A 14,139-nucleotide genomic window follows, 5' to 3' on the forward strand; every position below is an offset into this window, starting at 1 on the left:
ATAATTTCCCTTTTGTTGTGCACCAGGAAGACAACCGCTGTCAAACGTACCCAGTTGTTGGAACAAACAGAGGCGGCTTGAACAAATGACTGATAATTCCTACCTGAAGTTATCCTACCCTCACTTGCACTCAATTTCTCCCCCGCCCCCACAAACCCTTCAATGGAATAAAATGAATTCACTTTAACGAAGCCAATACACTGACTGCTTCCAGTAGTTTTGTTTCAGATTTGCCCAACTCCTATGGTCTTGTTGTACAACGCGATGGTGACCAAGAGAAAATAAATGCCAATGTGGAGTCGGCGGGGACCTCTCGCTTCCCCTTTGCATTACACGAAACCTATAATTTTGGTTACTTTTGCGGAGCGGGTGAAGGTAAGTCGATTTCAATCTCCACGTAAATGGAGAGGAAAACCTTAAGCTAACATTTACCATTAAGAACGGGACAAAGAACTCGAGGACGAAACGGTTTTTTAAAAAAACCGTTACTGGGACTCATTTCCAAGACCGCACAGCGCGAGCTACCCGAATACCCGCCGGCCGGTTCTCGAGATCATGTAGCACTGCCCGCGGATTGGTCAGATCCGTGCGTGACGCTCATAGCCGGCGGCGGGCGGTTGTGGCGGCCATTTTCCGTTTCCGGAGTGGGTTCGCCACCAAACTGTTTGTGTCGGCCATTTTCCCCTGAATGGTCAGCCTTCAACCTCGGGACCGTAAGAGCATGTCTAATTTCTGCAGTTGCCGCTGTTGTTTGTTGGGACATTTATATCTGACCAAGGAGCGTTCTCCGCTTTCGTGAGAGCGGTGTCTGCCACTTTGCTAATAGGGGCATTTGATTTGGAATCTCTGCGGTCTCATGGTTGGCCAGCGCCCCCCATGTCTCTGTATACCGTCTCCTCCTCATCCGCGCCATCCCCACCTTTGGTGGTGTAATTCTGGGATCGTTGCTAATTGAAGCAGCCCCCCAAATCTGGGACGACGATATACGTAGGGTAGGATGAAGGGAGCCAGCGCTTTTCCTGTACAGACTTTCACATAGCTGGACTCCGTGTCTTTATTTATCTGCACGGGAGGGTTCGTGAACTCGATGCAAGTATTGTCGATCTCGGGGAGAAAACCTGTGGCTCACTGTAATTCTACTACCACACCAGCTTCATCCTCAATACCCGGGAACATTGATTGCGTTCCAGCTGCCAAGAGTTCAAAGCCACAAGAACTACATCGCCTGCGTGCAGATGAGGTAATACGAGGGCTCACACTTATTTGCATTGTTTACTACAACAAAGGATCGGTATGTTGCATTCAATGTGCAGTATGATGTTGAGAACGTGGCCTAATTGCTACACATGCTACTCCGGGCTGTATGCATGTGATCTAATTTTGATATTCCCTAGAATGAATGTATGCTGATTATAAATGTATACCTGGATCGTTATGCTAAATATGAATTTATATGGTTAAATCTCATGAATAATTTTTAGAATGGTTAGTTAAGATGCCTTTTTGAATGGTTGGAAACCCAGACGTGAAGAGTAAGACCTTTTAATGGATCATTGTTTAGTATTTTATGTGTAATTGTCATGGACATTATCGTGTGGAGTATTGCAGGAATTGCCGAGTAGGAATTAGATCCAGTTACGTTTTTGGGAAGAGACTAAATATGAATTTGCTGTGTGTTCACTCTTATTGATATTTGTTTGGTTTTGAGGCTCCAGTCATTCGGTTTTACTAAATGCCTTGAAGGAAATATTTTCCTGTTTTTAATTAATAAGACATTGCAACATTAAAAAAACAAAACATTTGCCTTGATGCAGTATTGTAATAGTTGGTGCAAGTTTCAAATAGTAACCTTTTGCTCTGTTAATCTAGTTTGGTTTTCCCACAAATATACAAATAGTGATGAAAGTAATTTTTATATGACTTATTTATCTGTTGATTTTACTTTTACTTTCCTGCGGACTGTGGGTATTAGTAAACCCACTTCATACTGGTAATAATGAACCTTTCCAACTGCAGATGGCATCACTGTCAGCCCAAGTTTTGTGTGTGTAATTTCAGCATGAATCTTTAGGAAATGAACCAAAAAACCTAATGATTTATTCTATATTCTTCAGTTCAGGGACATTGAAGCCAATTATAGCACCAAAATTTGGATAGGTTGATTTCCATGGCCTCAGGATTTAACATGAAACCTTCTATTAGTGTGGCTGTGTTACATTTGACTAAATTTAGCTTAGTGAGTCAGAACATTACAATGATTGTATTGTAATACTGTTTTATTATACCTATATTGATTTGAATGACTGAATATCTGAAATTAGATATAATAGATAAAACTACAGAATTCTCAAATTACAAAATATTCACCAAACTACTAACAAAAATGGTAATAAATATCTGGTGAATTTGAAAATTATCGAGCAACTGTTTTGGAATGTTGGATATGTCATTTGTTCAGCTGGCATAACTGCAAAAGTTAGTCTGGTGAAGTAATAAAGAACAAGACTATTGGAATGGTCTTCATAGGTTCCAGTTTTCATGAGAAATCTGTGAAATTATGGAATATGATTTTTACTGACTTAAATAGCTTTTAATAAATGAGATTTTGACAGAAATTCAATGGCTCTCGTTGCAAATAGATTACACAAATTATTCCCTCTATCAATCTAACAGTGTGGGTACATCAGTCTGAATAATTGAAGTTGGAAACAGAAGGTGCTGGAAATACTCATTGGAGTTTGCAAGAATGAAGGGTGATTTCATTGAAACATGTAGGATTCTTAAGGGACTTAACAGGATAAAAGCTGAAGGGATGTTCCCCCTCATGGGAGAGTGTGGGACAAGAGTGCATAGTCTCAGAATAAAGAGGTGCCAATTTAAGAGAGAGATGAGGAATTTCTGATGTGGGTTGAGTGTTTTTAGAACTCCTTGCCGCTGAAAGTTGTAGGGGCACAGTCCTTTTGTATATTACTTTGACGTAGATTCTTCTTGCTCAGTAGGGGAATCAAGGGTGATGAGAAGAGGGCAGGAATATAGACATCAGAAATGGTGGAACAACCATGATGCTATTGAATGGCATGGTGGCTCAGTGGTTAGTGCTGCTGCCTCAGTGCCAGGTACCTACATTCGTTTCCAGTCTCAGGTCATTGTCTGCCTGGAGTATGCACATTATCCCCATGTCTGCATAGGTTTCCTCTGGATGCTCCACTTTCCTCCCACAGACCAAAGATGTGCAGTTAGGTGGATTGACCATGCTAAACTGTTTGTAGTATCTAGGGATGTGTAGATTAGCACTGGGAAATGCAGGATTTCATGGATAGGATAAGGTCTGGGTGGGATGCTCTTTGGACAGTCTGTGTAGACTTTTTGGGCTGAATGGCCTGTTTTCACACTGTGGGGATTCTGTTCTATTCACCCTATTAAAATTCCTCTGATTTAGATGATACAAATGCAGAGAAATATAGGGTAAGCTATCCATGAGAAGATTATTTCAGAAGATGGCTACATGTATGGTGTACAGCATCACAAGGAAAATCTGGCTTGATCTAAATATTAGAGAGGATACATGCTGCACAGTACTTATAAAATAATTTACATGTGACTCTACTGTTGTGGAATAAGTCATTTCTGATTTGCTTAGCATACAGTACATAAATTAACTGTTTGTAAAATAATGCTGGGCATTTACTAAAAGGTAATTTGAGAGTGAAAACATTTCAATGTTTCTCAAATTTGTGATTACAAGTCACATAGCAGCATCCCAGTTAAGTCTTATTCATTATTCTCATAACTTTTTCATTGGTTATTTCAATATTACTTAGAGAGTGTCTCTAGCACCAGTTTGCAGGAGTTTGTTTTCCCAATTAAATTGTTATGCTTTATCTATTTGCATCTTCGGTGCTATTCATTTTGTAATTTGAATTGTTCCAGCTTCCAATGCCACTCCTAACTTTGTATAATTTTCAAATTGGTCAATTGTATTGCAGTTCTGAATCCAAGTCAAAGTTGTCCATCTCCGATCCTTGGAGTACTCCAGGCAAAACTTGAGTCTTCCAGGTAAAAGTGTATCTGAAGAGCACTGTAATAATTATATTGAGACTCAAGTGATGAAGATTAAATAACTTGGGCACTATTCTGCAGAATTTAGAATCCTTTTTGGGATTGTTTATAAAAATAGATCAGAGACACATTTGCCTAATACAAAGCAACTATTTTTAAAGCATATTTTTAGGAAAAGCCACAAGCAGGACAGCATTTTTTCAAAACATCTGTTAAGTTTACAGAATGGCTCAGTTTGGAGCAGGTATGAACTTTCAAATTTACAGTAAGTTACTGTGTTTTGTTTGATTTGGGGATTCTGATGAACACTAAAATTGTCTCAAGTTAGTAACTTGTTCAAGAGGTTGTACGTATTTGTAAATGTAAGGAGATTTCTTTTTTTTTGACTCAAGTAATAGTGTGTAATGAAGAGATTCCAGGAGCTCTGGGCATGGGTTAATGTATGTAAGTTTCTTGTGCCATCATCCCTTTAAAATGATGCGTTTAATAAGCTGTATGAATCACTAGCATCGGGGCCACAGGTTAAAGAGATGATTGGCTAATCTTAAACTTCTGGGATCTTGGAACCATGCCAAGGGGAAAGAAAATACTTTGGAATATTCTGGAGTTCGTTTGCATTTGGAACAGGGTGAAACTGTAAAATTTTCCCTTAGGTGGGTGTATTTTTAAGGTGTACTGAGACATTGAGTTGTACTTGTAACCCACTGTTTTGAAAAAAGAATCAGGCATTGCAGAAACCGGTCATACATCTTCAAGGGCATTTTCCTATTATAATCTTTTGCTGACAAATGAGATTGTGTATGAAATTTGTTGAGCAATTGCAATATTAATGAATACCTCTTAGAAAGTAAACCACCCGATGAAGTTAATAACATTTCTAATTTGACTCATTTTCTATCCACCCCTCAAAAAGTTAATTTTAGAAATAAACACGAAAAATGCTGGAGAAGCTCAGTAAGTCAAGCAGCATCTGTAGAGAGAGAAGCATAGTTAAACTTTCAAGTCCAGTGACCCTTCATTAGAACACTCAAGATCTGCACACGTACATACAGACAGACACAAAACAACATGGTATTTTAGATGGCTAAAAATACTGGAAAGCAGTCAGTGGTCCCTCTCCACAGGGTTTACTGAGGTGATGCTTTTGCTGGTCAGAACGCTGGTTGAACTATCACTGTACTAAGACTTAGAACAGATCCTAGCAATTCCAAATTAGGCCTCCATAAGGTACGGTGGATCACCAGCAGCACCAGAATTGTGTTGAACTCGTAAAAGTGGTTAAAAATGATGGAAGCGATCGGAACTGATGGAGGGTTAAAAGAATGCTTGCAGCTTTGTGTTGAGAATTGACTGCTACAATTGACAATATTCAGTGAAATTGCATGTCATTTAACTGCGTACAGGGTGAAAGAGACCTTCATCATTGCTGAAAGGTGAGAAATGTATCAAAATAGGTCAGAAGGTGAAGCTAGTCAGATTTGCAGATGTAATCGCTGAACAGAAGATGGAGATATTAATAGAATGAATAAAGCGGTGAAAATTAGTGGAATTAAAATTAATATGATGACCAGTGTTTTGAAGAATGGTAGAAATGGGTCGTGAAAATACAGAGGTCACATTTCAAATATTTGAGAAACATCTTGTCAGCACATAGTTATTGTCATAAAGGAAACCAAACTAAAATTGAAGGTGGAAGACTGCATCTCCTAAAATTTAAGAATTACTCAACTATGAATGATTAAAAATCTTAAAGAATTGCTGTGATTAAGTTTTGGAGTGCTTTGTACATGATTACGAATCTAAATGTTAGGAGAAGCAGACACAAAGACTGGAAAGTTGCCTAGTGTGTTTTTGGAGAAGGATAAAGCCAGCCTATTAGAGAGAACAATGCAAAATTGCTCTGGATAGTAGAGGAGGAAAGGTAGTTACTGAATATAATCAAGAAAAGGTAACATGATTGGATTGGCTATATTTACAGGCATGAAAGTGTACTGAATGAGGTGATTGCAGGAAAGTTAGAGGGATGTAGACAAAGTGGAGAAGAGAGAATTGAGGGACCATGATTGGATGGTTGCTTGACCACACAGAGACGTATCGACAGGAGTAGACTGAAGTCAGGAAATACATGTCCGTAATATTTCATTCTGAATGAATCCGGTACAAGTTATCTTTCTTCCAAAACTAGCTCCCAGGAGTATAATGATGGAGACCAGGTGCCAAAATAAGAGTTAAGGCAGAGGACCAGGTATGATTTTAGAAACGATGGAGGAAACTCAAGGGCTCACATCATTCCTGCTATTCTTTTAAATGTTTTTATTGTCTGTCCTTGAAGAAGGTGTTTAAAAGTTGAGTTCTACGGTTTATGTATTTGCCTGAATTGAAAAGTGTGGCACTGGAAAAATGCAGCAGGTCAGGCATCATCTGAGGAGCAGGAGAATCGGCGTTTCGGGCATAAGCCCTTCAGGAATGATTTATTCCCGAAATGTTGACTCTTCTGCTCCTTGGATGCTGCCTGACTTGCTGTGCTTTTCCAGCACCACACTTTTTGACACATCTCCAGCATCTGCGTTTCTCACTTTCTCCTTGTCTAATTTAGCTACCTTTTTTGGTGTTTGTTGTAAAAAAAAGATGTATAAAACTTGCGGTATAAGTCGTCATATTGAGAAGCAGTTGGACAAGATAGTTTTGATGTAAGATGGGGAGCAGTGGAAGAACAGGATGGAAAACAAAATTTGGCATTTTTTAATAAAAAGAATAGGTGCATTCTGGGGTTAAGTTTAAAAGAATAATCCATGCTGCAATAAAGTTCAAAGTTTTTGCGAGAAAATCTTGATCTTTTATAAAGCTAATCGGGATTGGAAAAGGACAACAGGTTACGTTTCTGCCTGTGGAAAGAAAATATGGCTGTTCTTTCTGCATATGGAAAGTCCTCACTTGAAAGTTGTTTTATTGCTGAAAATCACAACTTTAAGTGCAATGACTCCAAGTGAAGCATTAATTCCAGTGATAATTAATATTAAAACTGGAGTTAGATTTCAGAGGGGTTTCATTAGTGAGCAAAAAATAACATAAAATATTATGCCTGTACCTTGTAAATTGACACACAGTACTTTAAATAGCTAAATTCCCTCATTGAAAGTTAAATAGCTATTAAAATAAATTCAGAAGTCGAAGAAAAATGTAATTTTCTATTTCTGGCACCTGCTGATGGATCCTGGGATACTGCTTCATGATGCCTGCTGGCAGCTTTTTACGGGGACATGGTTCTCCTCCTTCATGGACACTGGTCTGCTTGCACTGTTATTTGATAGTGCTGTACCTTTGGTTGTCTATATGGTTCTTGGTCTTACTCTTACCTCCTGGATGACCAGGTTTTGGTAGTGGTTTCAGCTACAGTTGTGGCATAAAACCAGTGTGGCAATCTGGAGAAGTTACTTGGTTCGTCTGTGCTAGAGGACGAGGTGAAAGTGAGGGCTGCAGATGCTGGCGATCAGAGTCGAAAAGTGTGGCACTGGAAAAGCACAGCAGATCAGGCAGCATCTGAGGAGCAGGAGATTCGCGTTTCGGCTTGTGTTCTTTGGATGATGCCTGACCTTGTGTGCATTTCCAGTGCCACGCATTCCGGCTGTGCTGGAGGACTAACTCATTCGGTTTGGTAGGGAAACTAATGTGCCTGGCAAGGTCTTGGTTGTTATGAAGGTCTGAGATGGGATGGCGAGGCAAATATTTGAGTTATGCTGTGAGTAGTTTTGGTCCCCTTTTTTATTTACGAAACTATATTACTTCATTGGAGGCAGTTCAGAGAAGGTTCACTAGAATGATCCCCAGTAGGAAGGGACTGCCTTATGAGCAAAGACTAAACAGATGGGACACTGTTCATTGGAATTTAGAAGAACGTTAGGAGACCTTGTTGAAAAATATAGGATTGTTAAGAGGCTTGATGGGATGAATGCTGAGAAAATGTTTCCCCTTAGTGGAGTTGTCTAGGACCAGAAGGCATAGTCTCAGAATTAAGCGGCGCCAATTTAAGACTGCGATGAGGAGGAATTTAATCTCTCAGATAATTGAGAGTATTTGGTACTCCTTGGTGCTGAGAGCTGTGGATTTACAGTCCTTTTGTTTAAGGCAAGGATACATTGAATCTTGGTCAGTAGGGGATTTGAGGGTTATGAGGAAAGAACAGGAAAGAGGACCTGTGGAGTATCCAAACAGACATGATCCTGTTGAATGGTAATCAGGCTTAAGGAGCCAAATGCCTTACTCCTGTTCTATTTCTTATGGTTATTGACCAGCAGCAGGCAATAAGGTTTATAGAAGCACGACTGCAGATAGGCATTAGTGTTGGAAAATAGAAAAAAAATAAAGTTTGTAGATGGGGGGCTTCATGCTGCAGAACTCTGGCATTGGTGTGGTACAGGCAGAGGCCACAAGTTGGAAGCCAGGCCGGGGGAGTGGTCTCAAGCCAGTGAGCCAGGTTTAGCCACAGTAGGTTGGGTATAGTAAAAGACATTAAAATAAATCCTGTGATGCTCAACAACGTATACCAGCATTTATGGGAGGCAATATCAAATGAGGACTTCTCAGTGTCTGCTGTTTAAAGATATCATGTATGTTTGAGCTTGGCTGAATACAAATAAACAAATTCATTGTAAATCATAAACTAATTTCAGAAAACCTACTGCATGATATTTGCCGAATTGCTTTTTAAGACCGTAAGACATAGGAGTGGAAGGAAGTTAAGGCCATTCGGCCCATTGAGACCTCTCTGCCATTCATTCGTGGCTGATGGGCATTTCAACGCCACTTATTCGCACTCTCCCCGTATCCTTTAATTCCTTGCAAGATTAAGAATTTATCCATCTCTGCCTTGAAGACGTTTTAACATCTCGGCCTCCTGTCAGACAGCCAATCCTCAATCCATACCAGTAGCTCACCTCGAACACAATTGGCCCTCACCTTACTCAGCAGCCTCCCATGAGGCACCTTATCAAAGGCCTTTTAGAAGTCTCGGTAGATAACATCTACTGGGTTTCCCTGGTCTATCTAACTTGTTACCTATTCAAAGAATTCTAACAGGTTTGTCAGACACAACCTCCCCTTATTAAATTCATTTTGTTCTGTTTCGTTGAAATTCAGAATCCAGTGGGTTTTATTTGTTTGAAAATTCAATGTACATCTTTGCCACAGCCCAGATAATTGCTGGAGATACTCAGTCATATAGAAACAGACCCTACAGTCCAAATTGTCCACACACGGCTGAAGTTTCCTCAACTAAACTAGTCCTGTTGTCTGCATTTGGCCCTTATCCCTTTAAAGCTTTTCTATTCATGTACCTGTCCAGATTACTTTTAAATTTTGTTACTGTACCTGCATCTACCACTTCCTTTGGCAGTTCATTTTGTTTACACACCACTTGGGTATACTCAGGCTACTTTTAAATCTTTCCCCTCTCTCCTTAAACCCATATCCTCTAGTTCTGAATTTCCCTATAGAAGGGCAAACATCTTTTGCTATTCACCTTCTCTATGCCCCTCTTGATTTTATAGATCTCCTCTGGTAGTATCTATGAGAGAAAAAACAAGAGTTAACATTCCAAATCTATAAACCCTTCAGAATTCCAGCATCTACAGTTTGTTTTATTTCATTCTTCCATATATTTATTTGTCTTTATGGGCAATTGCACTTTTGAAAAGGGCTGTTCTAAATTTTATGGGCCTGCACTTTTGACTGCCATTGATTTCCAAATTTAGTTTGAGAAATGAATCCCCGTGGTAGCATCAGCTGGCAGATAATGGTGTGGTTTTGCCATTACGAGTGACAAATTTCAGCTTACTTAATATGGTTGAACTTATTATTTTAAATGTTTCCTGCAAAGCATTTGCATCAAAGCTTTGAAACCCTGGAATAATAACTTTGCTCCTGAGAAGGCCTTTCAAAACTTTACTTCAATCTTCCTTAAGCCTGGAACTGAGACCAGCAGTATTGGGAAGAAGGGGGAGAAATATGCTTGCAGATCTTAATGTATATATTGCAGCAGAATACAAAATAATGTCATTTTTATTGCTTTTGCCCTTTCTTGGAACTTGCACAACTTCAGTTTGAGTGAAGCTATCCATCAAGCAGGGCAAAGGGGGCTGAAGGTTAACCTCTTTTTCTTATCCTTTGCCATTTGTGATGTGATAGAAGTGTGCAAGATGGTGGTTGTAAATTTAAATAATTTCACTCTCTGCTCCTACACTTCCTCAGTGTATGGTCAATGCATCTATGATATGACATACCATACTATAGTACATCAGTATGCAGTATATTATATACTCTAAAATAACATCATGCACAACTTACCCCAGAGAAACTGTATGTCTGGCTGTTGTCTCATACCCCCCTCAGTTGAAGCAAAATGCTCAGAGAGACAGTCTAGTTTTACCTCCTTAATCTTTATTCCAGACCCTGGAGGGAGAGAGAACGATCGCCCATATGCACAAGGACATGAGTTCGGTCTTCTCTGGAACAGCAGTTTCTCAAAGAATTAATATAGTCATTTTACAGGAAGAAGCATCCAGATAAGGCAGCGTACATATTGATTGGGTGACCGTTACAATCAGCCGAGTATCAATAGTCAAGATTAAGTCATCTGCTAAAAGAGACCTAAGGAGTGACTTTTTCATGCAGAGGGTGGTACATGTATGGAATGAGCTGCCAGAGGATGTGGTGGAGGCTGGTTCAATTGCAACATTTAAGAGGCATTTGGATGGGAATATGAATAGGAGGAGTTTGGAGGTATATGGGCCGAGTGCTGGCAGGTGGGACTAGATTGTGTTGGGATATCTGGTCGGCATGGATGGGTTGGACCGAAGGATCTGTTTCCATGCCTAACATCTCTATGACTCTATGCTGTTACATAATGAATAACTGACTTCACATAATTAATACTTTTCACCTTGTTAAACTGACCTCACATTTTGAATGCTTGAAATATTATTAAATGGCTCTACATAATTAATGCCTTTCCACCTTGTTAACCCATTACCCCTGCCTCCAGCACCCCATTGCTAAGTGTAAGTTCTGATCTGATCTGAGTCATGCTCAGCTGAACCTCCTTGTTTCACAAAACTGAAAACTTAACACTTTCCCTGCCCTGCCAATGGCATTATCAGCTTTCCTAAGACTGACAGCCAGTATTTCAGCAAGTTATTGATACACAACATGCAGTGATTGTAACAACAAAAATTACTAGTCCGTTAAAGTAATTAAGAGTCATCTGGTGTGGGGGGAAAAAAATTCACAAGGTAAGTTCTTACACTTACAGTCCTTAGTGACTATTCCATCCCCTCCAAGTCGAGTGGAAACAAGCTAGTTCTCCAAAATCTCTTTTAGTAAATTCCAACCTAAAAACAAAATTCAGTTTGGCCTTGCACACCACTCCACGGAGTACTCTGAATTCTTGGATAAGGCTTCTTCACAAAACTGACAAGACTTTTGACCTCAGATGGAGGATATCAGCGCATCTGAGTGTGCAGTGCTGCAACTGCAGGCAAGGTGCATGCAGCATTCTTTGCTGCTTCTGTTCCTGCTCTGCTGCTAAATGTAACATAGCCAACTGGCTGTTTTGCTGTTGGCTTGATCAGTGAACCTTCATAGCCCTTAAATGATCGAAAGACAAGGTAAAGCTCGCGTGGTTTAATGTCTATAGGAAGGCCACTGACAAAAATGTGTCCTGACCTCCTCTTCACTGTTGTTAACTACTTCACTTTTCATGACTGGGGAGCCGATTTGAATCGGTTGGATCGGGTTGTGGAGGGTTGCGTGGTGGTCCAAAGGCATGCTTTACCTGTGAATGGAGAAACTCTAGAGATGATGATAGCTGCTGAAAGTATCTTTGCATTTCTCCTCATTCCTTCCTTGCCAAGGTGGTTATCAGTATGAAGACAGTCACCCATTTAACTACACAATTGTCTGCCTGTTTCAACATTCTCAGTTGTCTTGAAGTTTGTTACTCTGTTCACTATTTATGACATTATCAAGTTTTATACAATCCACAAACTTTTAAATCGTACCATCTAAACAAATCAGTTAATTATAAACAACAATCAATGGTCCTAAAATCAGACCGAGTACCCCATTTGGGTTTTGAAAAAAATTATTTTCCTTTAACAAATTGAGACTTGGCTAATGTCAAAGCTGCCAGGAAAAGTATTTTAAAAGTCTGGACCAGCAAGAAAACAACAAAATGTTTTCTGGGCCTTTGCAATTGAAGAGGCAGTTTCAGTTCAGATTTAAATCTCAAATATTCATGGAAACGACTGCTGAATATTTTAAAATATTTTCTCCCAATGAAACTTCCCAAATAAAACAGTTGAAATTACAGTGGCAATTTTGGTAGAGATCAACCTTCTTTGAATTTGCGATATGAAGGGGACCAGTGAAGTCTTAACAATAATTAACAATATTTAAACAGCTCAACCTCCAGTTCTGATAATCTCTATAATCCTTTCAAAACATCAAACTCAAAATGCGCTTTTTGTTTGTGAACACTCTACATTAAAAACACAACAGCAAAGATATTTTAATACAGTACTGTCATTTGGCTAAAGCATGACCACTGATCCAACTTTTTTTTTAAAAACAGGCATTGGAGAATTTCAAACAAATCAGGGCTCAAGGCATTCAATCAATTTGATTTAAGGTTACAAGTTTGATAATTTTAAAAAGGACATAATGTTGTACAATTTCAGTGTAAGAACAAAATTTGCACCATTACATAACCCACAAAAGACATTGTATTGAGATCCTGATTCAAATAAGGCAAAACAGTTATTATAAGGATTTTCAGAACCAGTATTTTAACAACCAAAGTTTTTAACATCAAATACTCTCAGCATAGCACAATTTACATTGAAACTTTCCTTTTTCAACCCAAGTATTAGTACAATCTTAATTTCAACATTTCTATTTTTTTGCTTCCTCTCACTGAAATTACACTTCTAAGAAGAGAGAGTCATTGCAGCGGACAACGTGGCACTGCAATCCAAACCACTTTCTTCCTCCAGAAAAAAAGACTCCCATTTTGCCACTAGGGGACTTTAACTCCTTTCTCACTTTACTCCTCACAGGGCTTGAACCCCACTTAAAGATAGAACTCAATTCCCACTTAAACACAGAAAACCTGAATCCCAAATAAACACAGAGAGCTTGAACCTCAGCGCAGTGCGGAGGGCTTGAACCTCAAATCTAACCCCAGTATCGCGCAGAGGACCCGAATCTCAATTAAACCCATCCCAGGGGACTCGAACCTTAACGCTAACCCACCCCAGGGGATTTCAACTCCAGTGTCACACAGAGGACTCGAACCACAGTTAAACCCACCCCCAGGGGACTTGAACCCCAGTACTGCGCAGAGGACTCTAACCTTATACCCTATACACATTCTCACAGCATATGAAAGATACCACTGATATTACTTGAAAAATAGTCTTGCCACCAGGATTGCTTTATGGTGTTGCACTTTTTGTGGGAACTTCTGCATGGAAGTTTCGATCATGTTCATGAAAATATCTCATTATTTCTGGATAACTTAATATGTTTGTAATTATATACCTTGTATCTCTCAGACCTTTTTTATTTTGCACCCTTTTATGATTTAAATACTCATCAGTGGTACTCTTGTTGAATGTACAGTTTGAGTTGTCTCATCCTAGTTTAATTTAGCAAGACTGAAAGGCTCTTGTCTAAATCGTATTTGAAATAGAAGGTTCCAAAACACTCATCATTACTAAGGGTAAGATTGGTGTCTAGTTGGATTTGCTGTTCTCTGACTGTATCTTTATAAGCTTAACTTTGCTCCATTTTATGAACAATGATGAGAATAATTTTATCCACTCTGGATTGGGCCTTTCAATTAGTATGTTTTGTTATTCGACCTTAAGAGTTGGAGCTGTGACTGTAATGGGGACATTGATTGCAAGTGTACAGTCATCAGGGATTTTGTGTATCCCTGCCCTTCCAAATAGTATTTATTAATGTTAAAATACAAAAATATACTATTCTTCTTGAACAGTTGATATTTGTGTCAGTTTTCTCCCC

General features: G+C 39.3%; 1 protein-coding gene across 4 annotated transcripts in view; it reads left to right on the forward strand.

Annotated features, from left to right (window-relative positions):
- The first annotated feature begins 616 nt into the window (after window positions 1-616).
- The window catches only part of znf618 (zinc finger protein 618), a 116,891-nt gene continuing 103,368 nt past the window's right edge, over window positions 617-14,139 (forward strand). For all 4 annotated transcript variants that reach the window (XM_060841360.1, XM_060841362.1, XM_060841361.1 and 1 more), the window contains exon 1: window positions 617-1,240. The gene's annotated coding sequence lies outside the window, so the exon portion shown is untranslated. The remainder of the gene's footprint in view (window positions 1,241-14,139) is intronic.

This window comes from Hemiscyllium ocellatum, chromosome 21, assembly GCF_020745735.1.
Source record: "Hemiscyllium ocellatum isolate sHemOce1 chromosome 21, sHemOce1.pat.X.cur, whole genome shotgun sequence".
Lineage (NCBI taxonomy): Eukaryota > Metazoa > Chordata > Chondrichthyes > Orectolobiformes > Hemiscylliidae > Hemiscyllium > Hemiscyllium ocellatum.